This window comes from Hylobates moloch, unplaced genomic scaffold (genome assembly GCF_009828535.3).
Source record: "Hylobates moloch isolate HMO894 unplaced genomic scaffold, HMol_V3 SCAFFOLD_6, whole genome shotgun sequence".
Lineage (NCBI taxonomy): Eukaryota > Metazoa > Chordata > Mammalia > Primates > Hylobatidae > Hylobates > Hylobates moloch.
In genome coordinates, this window is record NW_026652281.1 from 136973648 (window position 1) to 136985763 (window position 12116).

A 12116-nucleotide genomic window follows, 5' to 3' on the forward strand; every position below is an offset into this window, starting at 1 on the left:
TGCCCCAAGAACAAATGGCCCCATTTGTCACAGTGGAGAGCCGTGGCTATCAGCTTTCTCGCTGGCCACTGGCTCCCGGCCAGAGTATCGTGCTCCTGTGCTTTCGTTTATTACCTGTCTGACCATGGTGCAGTGTCCTGCAGGCTACTCATTATTCTAGATACAAATTCCATCCGCAGTGCCATTTAAAGAATGATCTGAAGTAGCACAAGGTCTCTGTTAATCAGTTAATTATTGTACATCACACAGAGAAAGGCTAATGCTTAGCCAAAGAAACATCAGAATGATGCTGTGAAACCTGGTCTCTTGACAGGCTGTGTTACCATTTTGTCAAAGGGCCCCTAATAAAAGATGATTGCTTGCTCATGACGAATGAATGAGAGAAACTAACAATGCCTTACAATTAGCACCCAGGGAACACAGCCACCATTTACCATGTGCCAGGCACTGTGCTAAGTGCCTCATATATATTACCTCCTTCAATCTTTACAACAACCCTGGGGGAGATTGGGGGTGGGGGGAGAAGCTTGTTATTAGCCTAAATTTACAGATATGGAAATTGAAATTCAGACAGTGAGAGGCTTGTAAAGATCACACAGCCAGATATCTATTAAGTACCTTCTCTGTCTCGAGTACTCTTCAAAGCACTGCAGATACAAGAGTGAAAAAAAGAGGCAAAGCCATTGCCTCCGTGAAGCTTATAGTCCTGAGGGGTGGGCATGGACAAATCGTACATATAAATAAGCATGTGATATCAGATAATTGCAGGTACTATAGAGGAAATAAGATGGAGTGGTGTGCTAGAGAGGAGCAAGGTGGTGATGATCAAGAAAAAGTATGAGCTGAACCTGAGGAAGCTGATTGAAAAAGAAAATAATTAATTTTAAGAAAAAAGAGGGCCGGGTGCGGTGGCTCACGCCTACAATCCCTGCACTTTGGGAAGCCAAGACGATCACTTGAGGTCAGGAATTTGAGAGCAGTCTGGCCAACGTGGTGAAACCCTGTCTCTACCAAAAATACAAAAATTAGCCAGGCATGGTGGCACGAAGGCTGAGGTGGGACAACTGCTTCAACCCGGGAGGTGGAGGTTGCAGTGAGCCCAGATTGCGCTATTGCACTCCAGCCTGGGCAACAGAGCGAGATTCTGTCTAAAAAATAAATAAATAAATAAAAATAAGAAAAGAAAAAAGAGAGAAAGCTGCTCGTTGAGATCATGGGCTGAAACTTGAGTGACTAGAAGGAGCCAGCCCTGCAGGAATCTAGGGGAAAGCATTCCTGGCAGCAAGGACAGTAAATGCAAAGACCCTGAGATCGGAAAGCATTTGACATGAGTGACATGGAAAATGGCAGCCAGAGTGCTGGACTGCACAGAGGGAGGAGGAGAGAGGTGGCAGATGACGTCAGACAGGAAGGAAGCATGGATATCCTGTGAGGCCTTGTAGGTCATGATAGAAAGGTTAGCATTTTCTCTAAATGCTATTGAAAATCACGGGAGGGTTTTGGAAAGGGAAATAATGTAATCCGATTTCTGTTTTTAAAGACTTCATCGGGTAAGTGGAGAATGGATTGTAGAGGCTTAAGGGTAGAGACAGAGAGGTCAGTTGTGAGGCTGAGGCCGTGGTCCAGAAGAGATGATGGTAACTTTGGATTGCATTCTGTTCTTATCTATAAAAATCTAGACCATCCAGGAAAAAGCCTGATCCACGATTTACAGAGAATTCCCTAGTAAATTGACATGAGACTTCTCCAGGATTTATCCCACCTCATGCTGAATGCATACAAACTCTGTGACACTTATTTCTCTTTAAATAAACTTTTTATTGAAGTATGACATACATACAGAAAAGAGCACCAATCAGAAGGGATGGCTGTGTCAGTATTCACAAAATGAACACATCCCGGTAAGCAGCACCCAAAATAAGAAAGAAAAGATTATCAGTACCCGCAAAGCCTCCCCATTTCTCCTTCCAGTCCATCTCTGGCATTCCAAGTGTGTGTCTGTCACGTGTTTTGCCAGAATGACATTCTGTAAATCCATATTGTCAGTCTTGCTTATCTCATGACCTCTTTTTCTAGACCAAAAGTTGCATGCCTTCTGCAATCAGAGATTTCTGATACCACCAGCCACGATTATTTGAATTTTGTATTCTATGATGTATATTATGAAAACAATTTAAATTATAGTATAATATTGAATATGCTTAGATTCTATTGTGCCCTCTCTTAAGAATCAGAGCTCACACATAAACATGGCATAGATTCTGGAAAGCCTGCAGGTTACCTTGTCTGGAATCATCTGGAAATCCAATGGCACAGAGTGTAGGATTATGAGACATGAGTTTGTAGCATAGAACAAAGACATGATTTCAGGGCTTTGTTCAGAAAACAAGACCCTGGTGAAGAACTAATATTTACTGAGCACTTATGACGTCCCTAGCACTGAGCTAGGTGTTTCAGTATGTTATCTTATTTAATCTTCACAACCCTTTGAGGATGGCATAATTCTCTCCATTGTACAAATAAGAAAACCATGGTTAGCTGGGTGCGGTGGCTCACATCTGTAATCCCAGCACTTTGGGAGGCCGAGGTGGGCAGATCACCTGAGGTCAGGAGTTCAAGACCAGCCTGGCCAACATGGTGAAACCCTATCTCTACTAAATAATAGAAAAATTAGCCAGGTGTGGTGTGAATGCCTGTAATCCCAGCTAGTCCAGAGGCTGAGGCAGGGAGAATTGCTTGAACCTGAGAGACAGAGGTTGCAATGATCCAAGATCGCACCACCACACTGTAGCCTGGGCAACAGAGCGAAACTCCATCCTAAAAAAAAAAAAAGAAAAGAAAAGAAAACCATGGCTCAGAAAGGTAAAATAATTGACCCAAGTTCTCAGGGCTCATAAGTGGCAGAGCTGAGCTTGCAACTAGCTCTGTCTGCCACGAAATCCCATGCTTATTTCACTCAACCTATGCAGCCTCTATAGCACTTTTTTTCATTTGATCTGCATGAAATAGATTGAAGTATTGGCCTCAATACTTGGTTGTTGCAATAAGCCTCATTTCTTTTAATGGTTTCCCTTTTACATTCTTTTTTTCAATACACTGGCTTTCAAATTAATGCTAAAGCTATTCATAAATGAAATGGGGGACCTGGCTATGACTTTGCTTCTTTCCAGAAAGCAAAGGCTCTTTAAGCTTGATGACGTTGAATGCTTGCTGTAAATCCAGGAAAGAAATGAATGAGCACAATTTAAGTCTCTCCAGCCTAGAGTCTGGCCACGTGAGGGACACGGGAGCTACATTGCATCACCATATTATCCGTTATTGAGAAAGGAGACAGCAATTAGCACAAAAATTTAGATTAACCACGCTCACATCTCTGGGAGAGGGATTCACATTCTCTGGCTTTCTGCAAGCTCTTCCAAGCTCAAGCTGTCCCTGGATTCTTTGGCTTTGCATCATGAAGGGAATTGATTTGATCAATTACACTGCTGCTGTCTAATTAGTAAGCATGGCCACACTGGCCCATCGGTTTCACAGAGATTAAACTTGGAATCCTGACTGCAGACCAATTTTCATAGCTGAAAGTCTCTGTACCTTCATCCTCAATCCATACCAGTTCCCTAGAGTTAATCATAACAGGCCTTTGACCCAGTGCTGGAGGCATGTTCTCCAAGTCTGGACAACAGGGCTTCCGGAGTCCTCCTGCATTACAGCACAGATTATTTTGTGAAAGCTCCACAGGTTAAGAAGCTGGGCCTTTTCACACATGCTATGCACTGCCCTTCACAAAGCACTTTATGCTCACCCTTTCATTTGAGTTTCCTGGTATCTCAACAAGGAAAGAAAATATAACTCTCATTTCAACATGAAGAAAGGAACCTTCACAGAAATGATGATTCAAAGCCACAAAGCATTTTTCAACAGAGATCAGTCATCATGTTTTCAAAAAGTAACTTTTATTGGGTTAGTTAGGTTTTATTACAAGAAGTTATACACGTGTTTTCATTGTAGAAAATTTAAAAGAATCAGAAAAACAAAAAAAGATAATAAAAAGCCACCCCTTAAACATAACCACTGAAATGTTGAAAACATATTTATTCAGCCATTTTTCTATGGCATATCAAATGTACTATTTCGTAACCTATTCTTTGTCTCTTGACATATTATGAACACGTTTCTAATCATATTCACTTAGTTAATTTTTACCGGTTGAACTGTATGTGTCATTAAGCCAGTCACTTATGTTGAATATTTGGGGTTGTTTTTAGTTATGATAAATAATGATAAATAATGTGCCAATAAAATCCTTGTATCTAAAGAATAATAACATTTATTGAGTATTTTTTTGTCTCAGATACTGTACTAAGTGTTTTAAATGTATTATCTCATTTAACTCTTCCAAGAATCCTATGGATAAATAATATTATCTCCATTTTATAGATGAGGGAACTGAGTCCTAGAGAGAGGTTAAGTAACTTGCCCACAGTGACATAGATAATAAGTAGTGATGTTAAAATTTAATTCAAGTCAGCCTGACTGCAGAGCTAGCACACTTAACCACTAAGACAAATTCTTAAAATTGTAATTTCAGGAAAACTAAATACGTAAAACTGTAAGGCTTTTGAATCACCTTACTCAATTACCCTCCAGAAAGCATATTCCAATTTATACTCCCACCCTCAATGTATGAATGCCCATTCACTCACATCATCACCAACATGGGGTACTACTCAATTTGTATTGTTCATTAGGGAAAAATGAAGCCCAATCTTCTGATAGCTCATTCACGCTTTTAGAGCATGCATGCAACGTGGTTCCTGATCAAAACAGTGATTTTCTCTAAATCAATGGCTCTTATCCTTTTTTTGGTACCTGGGCGCTTTTGAAAATCTGAGGGAAGCTGTGAAACAGCTATGCAGAAAATGTACATATGCACATCAAATAACCTTTTATTTTTCAGTGGCTCACAAACACCATTAAGAACTTCTGGGCTTGCCAGACGATTGATGCATCAACAACATGAAAACTAAAATTAAAAGCAGGACTAATACACCCATTCTTCAAATGCTGGTCTTGCCAGATTGTTCTTTTAAACAATCCTGAAGCATAAGGAACTGGATCAGGAGACACTGGAACGAAACACCCAGGCACTATAACAGTGTATTTGCCATGTGGTAGGAGGTACTAGGTCAAGACTCTCTCCTGAGGTCATGCTGTCCTCCACTAAGATCAGCAAGATCTCAGAGCAGATGGACCGGCCGGCACCAGCCCTGCCTCCATTTGTGCACTTCAGCAACCTCAGAAGAATAAGTATTGGATTCTCTTGCCAAATGCACTTCTTCACACGCTGGCGTTTTTCATTCTCTCCCCTTGCATCCTGCTCCTTTATGGCTTGCAAAGCCTTGTCCCAGATAAGTCAAACCTCCACCAACCCTACCCACTCCCCTCCTGTCACAAGCAGTGGATCAGGGCAAGCAGGGAAGAGAGAGTGAGGTCCAGGGCCTCGCCTGTCCATCTGCTCTGAATGCTGTTGTGCCAGGCAGATCTTTCTGTGAGCCCTCCTTGACCAGAGCACGTGCTCCCTGGGAGGAATGGGGCAGTTTTTTGTAATGATCCATCAGGGAAGTTTTTTGTAATAATCCATTGAGGCTCGGTGACATTTCAGGATTAGGGATGAAACATCTGGTTCCAGCTTGCAAGGAAGGAGATGGACAGAGGAATTAGCAAGCTTAAGTGATCTGCCCTTTTGGGTGACCCTAGTGGGGAATTTTTTCTTTTTTTGGCTGAGCACAGGGGACTTTATTGATAGTACATGACAAGGTGGGGCTCCCTAGGCCCCTCCTTCTTCAGGGGGTCTGTATGGAAACTGTGAGGAGGGGAGAGTCTCAGTGTCGTGGGGGACTGAGTGTGGCAGGGACTCCCCATCAGTGAGGGCTTCTCTCTTCCTCTCATGCTCTCGCTGGGGCTGGTTGTCCAGGGGTGTTACTCCTTGGAGGCCATGTGGGCCATGAGGTCCACCACCCTGTTGCTGTAGCCAAATTCATTGTCATACCAGGAAATGAGCTTGACAAAATGGTCATTGAGGGCAATGCCAGCCCCAGCATCAAAGGTGGAGGAGTGGGTGTCTCTGTTGAAGTCGGAGGAGAAAACCTGGTGCTCAGTGTTGCCCTAGATGCCCTTGGGGGGGCCCTCTGATGCTCACTTCCCCACCTTCTTGATGTCATCATATTTGGCAGGATTTTCCAGATGGCAGGTGAGGTCCATGACTGACACATTGGTGATGGGGACACAGAAGCCCATGTCAGTGAGCTTCTTGTTCAGCTTAGAGATGACCCCTGCCCACAGCCTTGTCAGTGTCAGTAGAGGCAGGGGTGATGTTCTAGAGAACCCCACAGCCGTCACACCACAGTTTCCCAGAGAGGCCATCCACAATCTTCTGGGTGGCAGTGATGGCGTGCACTGTGTTCTTGAATCTTCCCACAATACCAAAGTTGTCATGGATGACCTTGCCCAGGGGCACTAAGCAGTTGGTGGTGCAGGAGGCATAGTTGATGATATTGAGTCTGTTGTCATACTTCTTGTGGTTCATGCCCATCACGAACACGGGGGCATCAGCAGAGGGGGCAGAAATGATGACCCTTTTAGCTCCTCCCTGCAAGTCAGCCCCAGCCTTCTCCATGGTGAAAGACGCTGGTGGACTTCACAACATATTCAGCGCCAGCATCGCCCCATTTGATTTTGGAGGGATCTTGCTCCTGGAAGATGGTGATGGGATTTCCATTGATGACAAGCTTCCCTTTCTCAGCCTTGACAGTGCCGTGGAATTTGCCACAGGTGGAATCATACTTGAACATGTAAACCATGTAGTTGAGGTCAATAAAGGGTCATTAATGGCCACACTATCCACTTTACTAGAGTCAAAAGCCGCCCTGGTGAGCAGATGCCCAACACGTCCAAATCCGTTGACTCCAGCCTTCACCTTCACCATGGTGTCTCGGGGATGCGGCTGGCAATGCACAAGAAGATGCCACTGTCTGTCCAACGGGAGGAGCAGAGAGCCCCTAGTGGAGAATTTAGCACAGTCTGGATGGATAGACCAGACCACTGTGAGACAGGGGCAAAGAATGCAGTCTGCTCCTTGGGCTGGAACCTGAGCTGCCCTGACCTGGCTACCCACCCATAGCCACCTTTGGGGTCTCACTGTGCACAAAACCACCTCATCCTAGTCAGAAATATGGAGCAGAGTGGTGAGGGGAACAAGGGCTGTTGTGCCCTTTTATTGTCTGGCTTAGTTCTATCTTTTCATCCCTACTTATATTTTCCATCCTTTGAAAACTCACTCTTTGCTCTATCCTCTCACTTTTGTTCTTGGCATTGCTCGTCCACAGATCATGGAAGGATTTGTGAGTTAGGCATCTCTTCTCCCTCCACCTTCTTGGAGGCCCAGAACTTACTTTCACAAGGCCTGGAGATGGCAAAAGGATGACTTTTCAATTCTAAATTATTACAGTTTCTCCTGGATTTGGCTGGGAAAATGAGTCATCTGAAAGCTAGTGTATTCACAGTCAAAAGCTTATCCCCTGCACTTTCCAGTCCCCTGTGTAATCTGCTACACTTTCTTAAATTGCCTTTTGGTACAGGAGGCCCTTCTTATTCTTGGGGGATATGTTTCAAGACCCCAGGGGATGCCTAAAACCATAGATAGTACCTAACCCTATATACACTATGTTTTTCCTGTGCACACATATCTACAATAAAGCTTAATTTATAAATTAAGCACAGTATGAGATTAAGAATAATAATAATAAAATAGAATGATTGTAACAATATACTGTAATAAAAGCTATCTGAATGTGGTCTCACTTGCTCTCTCAAAACATCTTATTGTATGTAATATTTTTGGACTGCAGTTGACCTCAAGTAACTGAAGCATGGATGGCGAAAGTGTGGATAATGGGGAAACTACTGTCCTTGGCTTCCGAGTGGCCTGCCTCACCAGGTTAAAACAGCAGCATGTGGGAGAGCAGGAGCTCATGGGTCGTACTGAGATAGCTCCATGACTGAGCAAATTACTTCTCTTATGAGTGTCGATTTCAACATCTGTAAAATGGGGGCAGTTAATTGCATCTCCCACATAGAATTGTTTTGGGTATGAATGAGAGGTGCATGTTAGGGGTTATTACAGTGCTTACCACCTATAAGCTCTCTGTACATGATAACTACTCTTATTGTCATTATTATTGTTATAAAATTCAGATCCCCACCATCTTCTGTATTTTTCTTTGAATTTTGTCATAAAGACAGAGTCAATTTCTAATTATTGTGAGAATCAGCACACATTCTCCACCTTCTCTGTAATCAGGACACTGTGTAAGAAGCCAGGCCTCCCCTCTCAAGAGCTGAATAACTTTCTTACTTTACAGGCTTTCTGAAACACACTTGCTCTGTTGCAGTTACGCAGAGGATATGCTATTTCCTGCCCTTCCAGCTCCTATGTCCTCAAAACATGTGAATATGGAATCACTTTTATAGGAACATTCTTTGAAAGTGACAATGTCAAGAACTGGGTGTGGTGGCTCACATCTGTAATCCCAGCACTTTAGGAGGCCAAGGCAGGTGGATCACCTGAGGTCGGAAATTTGAGACTAGCCTGGCCAAGATGGCAAAACCCCATCTCTACTAAAAATACAAAATTAGCTGGGAGTGATAGTGCACACCTGTAATCCCAGCTACTTGGGAGACTGAGGCAGGAGAATCAGTTGAACCCAGGAGGCGGAGTTTGCAGCTACTCAGGAGACTGAGGCAGGAGAATCACTTGAACCTGGGAGGTGGAGGTTGCAGTGAGCAAATCATGCCACTGCACTCTAGCCTGGGCAACAGAATAAGACTCTGTCTCAGAAAAAAAAAAAATAAAAAATAAAAAAAAGATAGTGGCAATGTCAAACAATGCCTCCTTTCCAAACTATCCCCACCACACATTTCTCCATCCCTGCGTGTAACCAGCATCTCCCCATCTTCTTCTAGACACCCCCACACTGAATGTTCCAAGGGAGTCACAAGTCTCCAGTCTGTGGCAATCAGCACTGGGGTGTGGAAGGGCCAGTAGCTCTGGGTCAGGCCTCAAATTGAAGCCTGTCTCTATCACTGTGTAATCTTGAGCAAATTCCTTAATCAGGCTGAGCTGTCATTGTTTCATCTATAAAATGGGCTAATAATTATACCCACCTCATAGGCTTGTGAGGACTGAATAATTAGTGAAATCTGCTTGCTTCCTGAATCAGTGTTAATCTCCTTGATCAGATGCAGGCATCTAAGAGATGTTCAATACAGACTTGCTGTGAAGGGGAGCGAAGCTCGGGGACCTCCTGCTGAGGGCGATAATCCAGAACCTATGCCAAATTGAGAATGGAGCATTTATCTGTGTGAAAAGAGCTGGTGAAAAAAAAAAGAAAGAAAATGAAAGCAATTTTCTACCATCACCATTCCCAACTCTCTCTCCCCAGCTGCCTGTCAACAAGGCTGACACCAAAGCTGCCAGAAGACAGGACAGAAATCCTCGCCTGAAAAGAGACATAAGAAAAGTGACAAAAGACATTTATATGAATTTGGAACTCCTGGAGCAAACTGGGAGGGAAATGGAGAGGAGCAGAGATGGGAATGGACAAGGAGGGGGTCAGGGAGATCCGCATCAATAGTTCTCCTCCATGCTTGGTGTCTGAATCAGCTCTGGCTGCTGTAACAAGATACCTTAGACCAGGTGGCTTATCAACAACAGAAATTTATTCCTCACAGTTCTGGAGGCTGGAAGTCCGAGATCAGGGTGCTGGTATGGTCAGGTTCTGGTGAGGGCTGTCTTCCGAGTTGCAGACAGATGCCTTCCTGTTGTGGCCTTACATGGGAGAAAGATGGGGAGGAAGCTCTCTGGGGTCTCTTTTATAAGGGTATGAATCCCATTCATGACGGCTCCACCCTCGTGACTAATTACCTCCCAAAGGCCCCACCCCCTGCCATCACATGGCAGAATAGGACTTCAAAAATGGATTTTAGGAGGACAATCACTCCATTGCACTTGGTATGGGTGATTTTTCTCTTATGGAATCATTGCCTCTGTGTGGTGCAAACAGAGGAGGCCACCAAGGGAAATGGAGCCCATGAGTCAGGAGAGGCCACAAGGAAGGTAGTGTCCCTGCCCCACAACAGGAATCAGGAGACTCCAAGGGAGGGCTTTGAACTTCCAGGGTTATGGGAAAGGGATACGGGGGATAATCTCACCTAACTTTCCAGGAGTAGGAAGGTCTCCTCCACCTGGCATCCAGGCTACCATATGTAGCCAGCACAGGCAATAATACTGAACACATTCAGACCTTTTATCATTGAGATTCTCAGAAAACATTCTTGTATGGCCACAGTAAGCCCACCCAGCTGGGTGTCCTACAGGACATCTTCAAGTTGTACTGCTACCTGGAAGGTTTCCCCGCTGTAAGGAGCCTTTGAGGGCTGGAATTTCGGGGTTATTTATGGCATGTCGGTAGACCTAGACTGAGAAGCAAGATAAGGGTTCATCTTGCTGGAACCTGGAGAGTGGCATGCATTCAGCAGCAAAGACTAATCGTTTAATTATACAATATTTATGATGCCAGGCAATGTGCTTAGCCTTCAGGATACAGAAAGACAAGAAAGGGCTCTGGTGAGAAGACAAGACACCCTGGAGATGGTGTACCAGCATCATTCACTCTGTATTGGAGAAGTCCTGAGGGCTGCGGGTGTCAAAGAAGGTATGAGTCCCAGATGTGGCCTCCTCAGGGAGGAATGTGTCCCAGACTGAGCCAAACAAGCGAGAGGTGACACAGAGCCATCCAGGGGTCCAGACATAACCTTAACCTGCCATATCAGTTTGGATGCAGGAAAAGTTTTGATGCCCACCAGCCAAAGGACAGAACAAAGGGATGAGTCAGAAAGAAGAGGGCAGGGAAATCAGCGAACAGCTGCTGAGAGGAGAGATGAAAGGGACTGCATGGAGCCTAATGGCCTAAGTGGCCCAATCTCAGTGTTTTACCATCTGATTCCCCAAGGCTGGAAATTGTCCCTGTTCTCTTGTAGAGCCTTTCATCCTAAGACACCTGTGCCTCTCTGCCAGCCGGCAGGTTCATCTACTGCTTAGGAAGGAAGGATCCAGTGTTGTGTGTCCTATTTGTCCTAGGCTCAAAGAAACTCTGGCTGGAGAAATACCTGCACCTTTTTCCCTAATTTCCATTCTACCTCTAAAGGCTGAACACAAGGCTAAGAGTCAGAGAAGGAGGGGCCCCTGGTAGCTAATGCAACCCCCTTGTTTTGTACATGGAGAAACTGGAGCCCAGAAAGGCCATAACCCAGCTTGAAGGTCTACCAGCTACTAGCCCTCTTCTAGCTCTTTTCCCATCCCTATATTTTTGACCTTTGTCTCTCGCTCAATCTTTCTCTTTCTCTCTCTCTCTCTCTCTCTGTCTGTGATTACCAAAGAAATATTTTAGGCCAGGCATAATGGCTCCTGCGTGTAATCCCAGCATTTTGGGAGGCTGAGGCAGGAGGATCACTTGAGCCCAAGGTTTTGAGACCAGCCTGGGCAACATAGGGGAGATCCCATCTCTACAAAAAAGTTTTCAGTTGGCCAGCCCTGGTGACACTGAGTAGTCCCAGCTACTCAGAAGACTGAGGCAGGAGAATCGCTTGAGCCCAGGAGTTTGAGGCTGCAGCAAACTATGATCACATCACTGCACTTCAGCCTGGATGACAGGGGGAGACCCTTTTCAAAGCAAACAAACAACAAAAATGTTCATTGCAAAAAGAATTTTAAATACAAAGTGAAAATGTTCACATAAACACATTCCAGAGATAACAGCTATGAACAGTTTGGTGTATACTCACCCAGATTTCCAAATTTTAGTTTTTTGTTGGCTGTAAATATACCAAAACACACACACAGAGGTTTTTTTAATAGAAATCCAAAGCATTCTAAGCATTCTTTCCTGAAATTTGCTTTTTTGCTACTTAATTTTGTTATGGACATCATCCCATTGTTGACAGCTTACCATTTTAATAAATGTATGGCTTTTCATTATGTAAATGCTACATGGTTTATT

The 12116-nt window shown here is 44.2% G+C and overlaps 1 protein-coding gene and 1 pseudogene across 2 annotated transcripts in view; one reads left to right on the forward strand and one right to left on the reverse strand.

Annotated features, from left to right (window-relative positions):
- Positions 1 to 12116, forward strand: part of ADRA1B (adrenoceptor alpha 1B) — a 56039-nt gene that overhangs the window by 27676 nt on the left and 16247 nt on the right. The gene's annotated exons all lie outside the window — the stretch shown is intronic.
- LOC116471788 (glyceraldehyde-3-phosphate dehydrogenase-like) lies at positions 5980 to 6973 on the reverse strand (annotated as a pseudogene).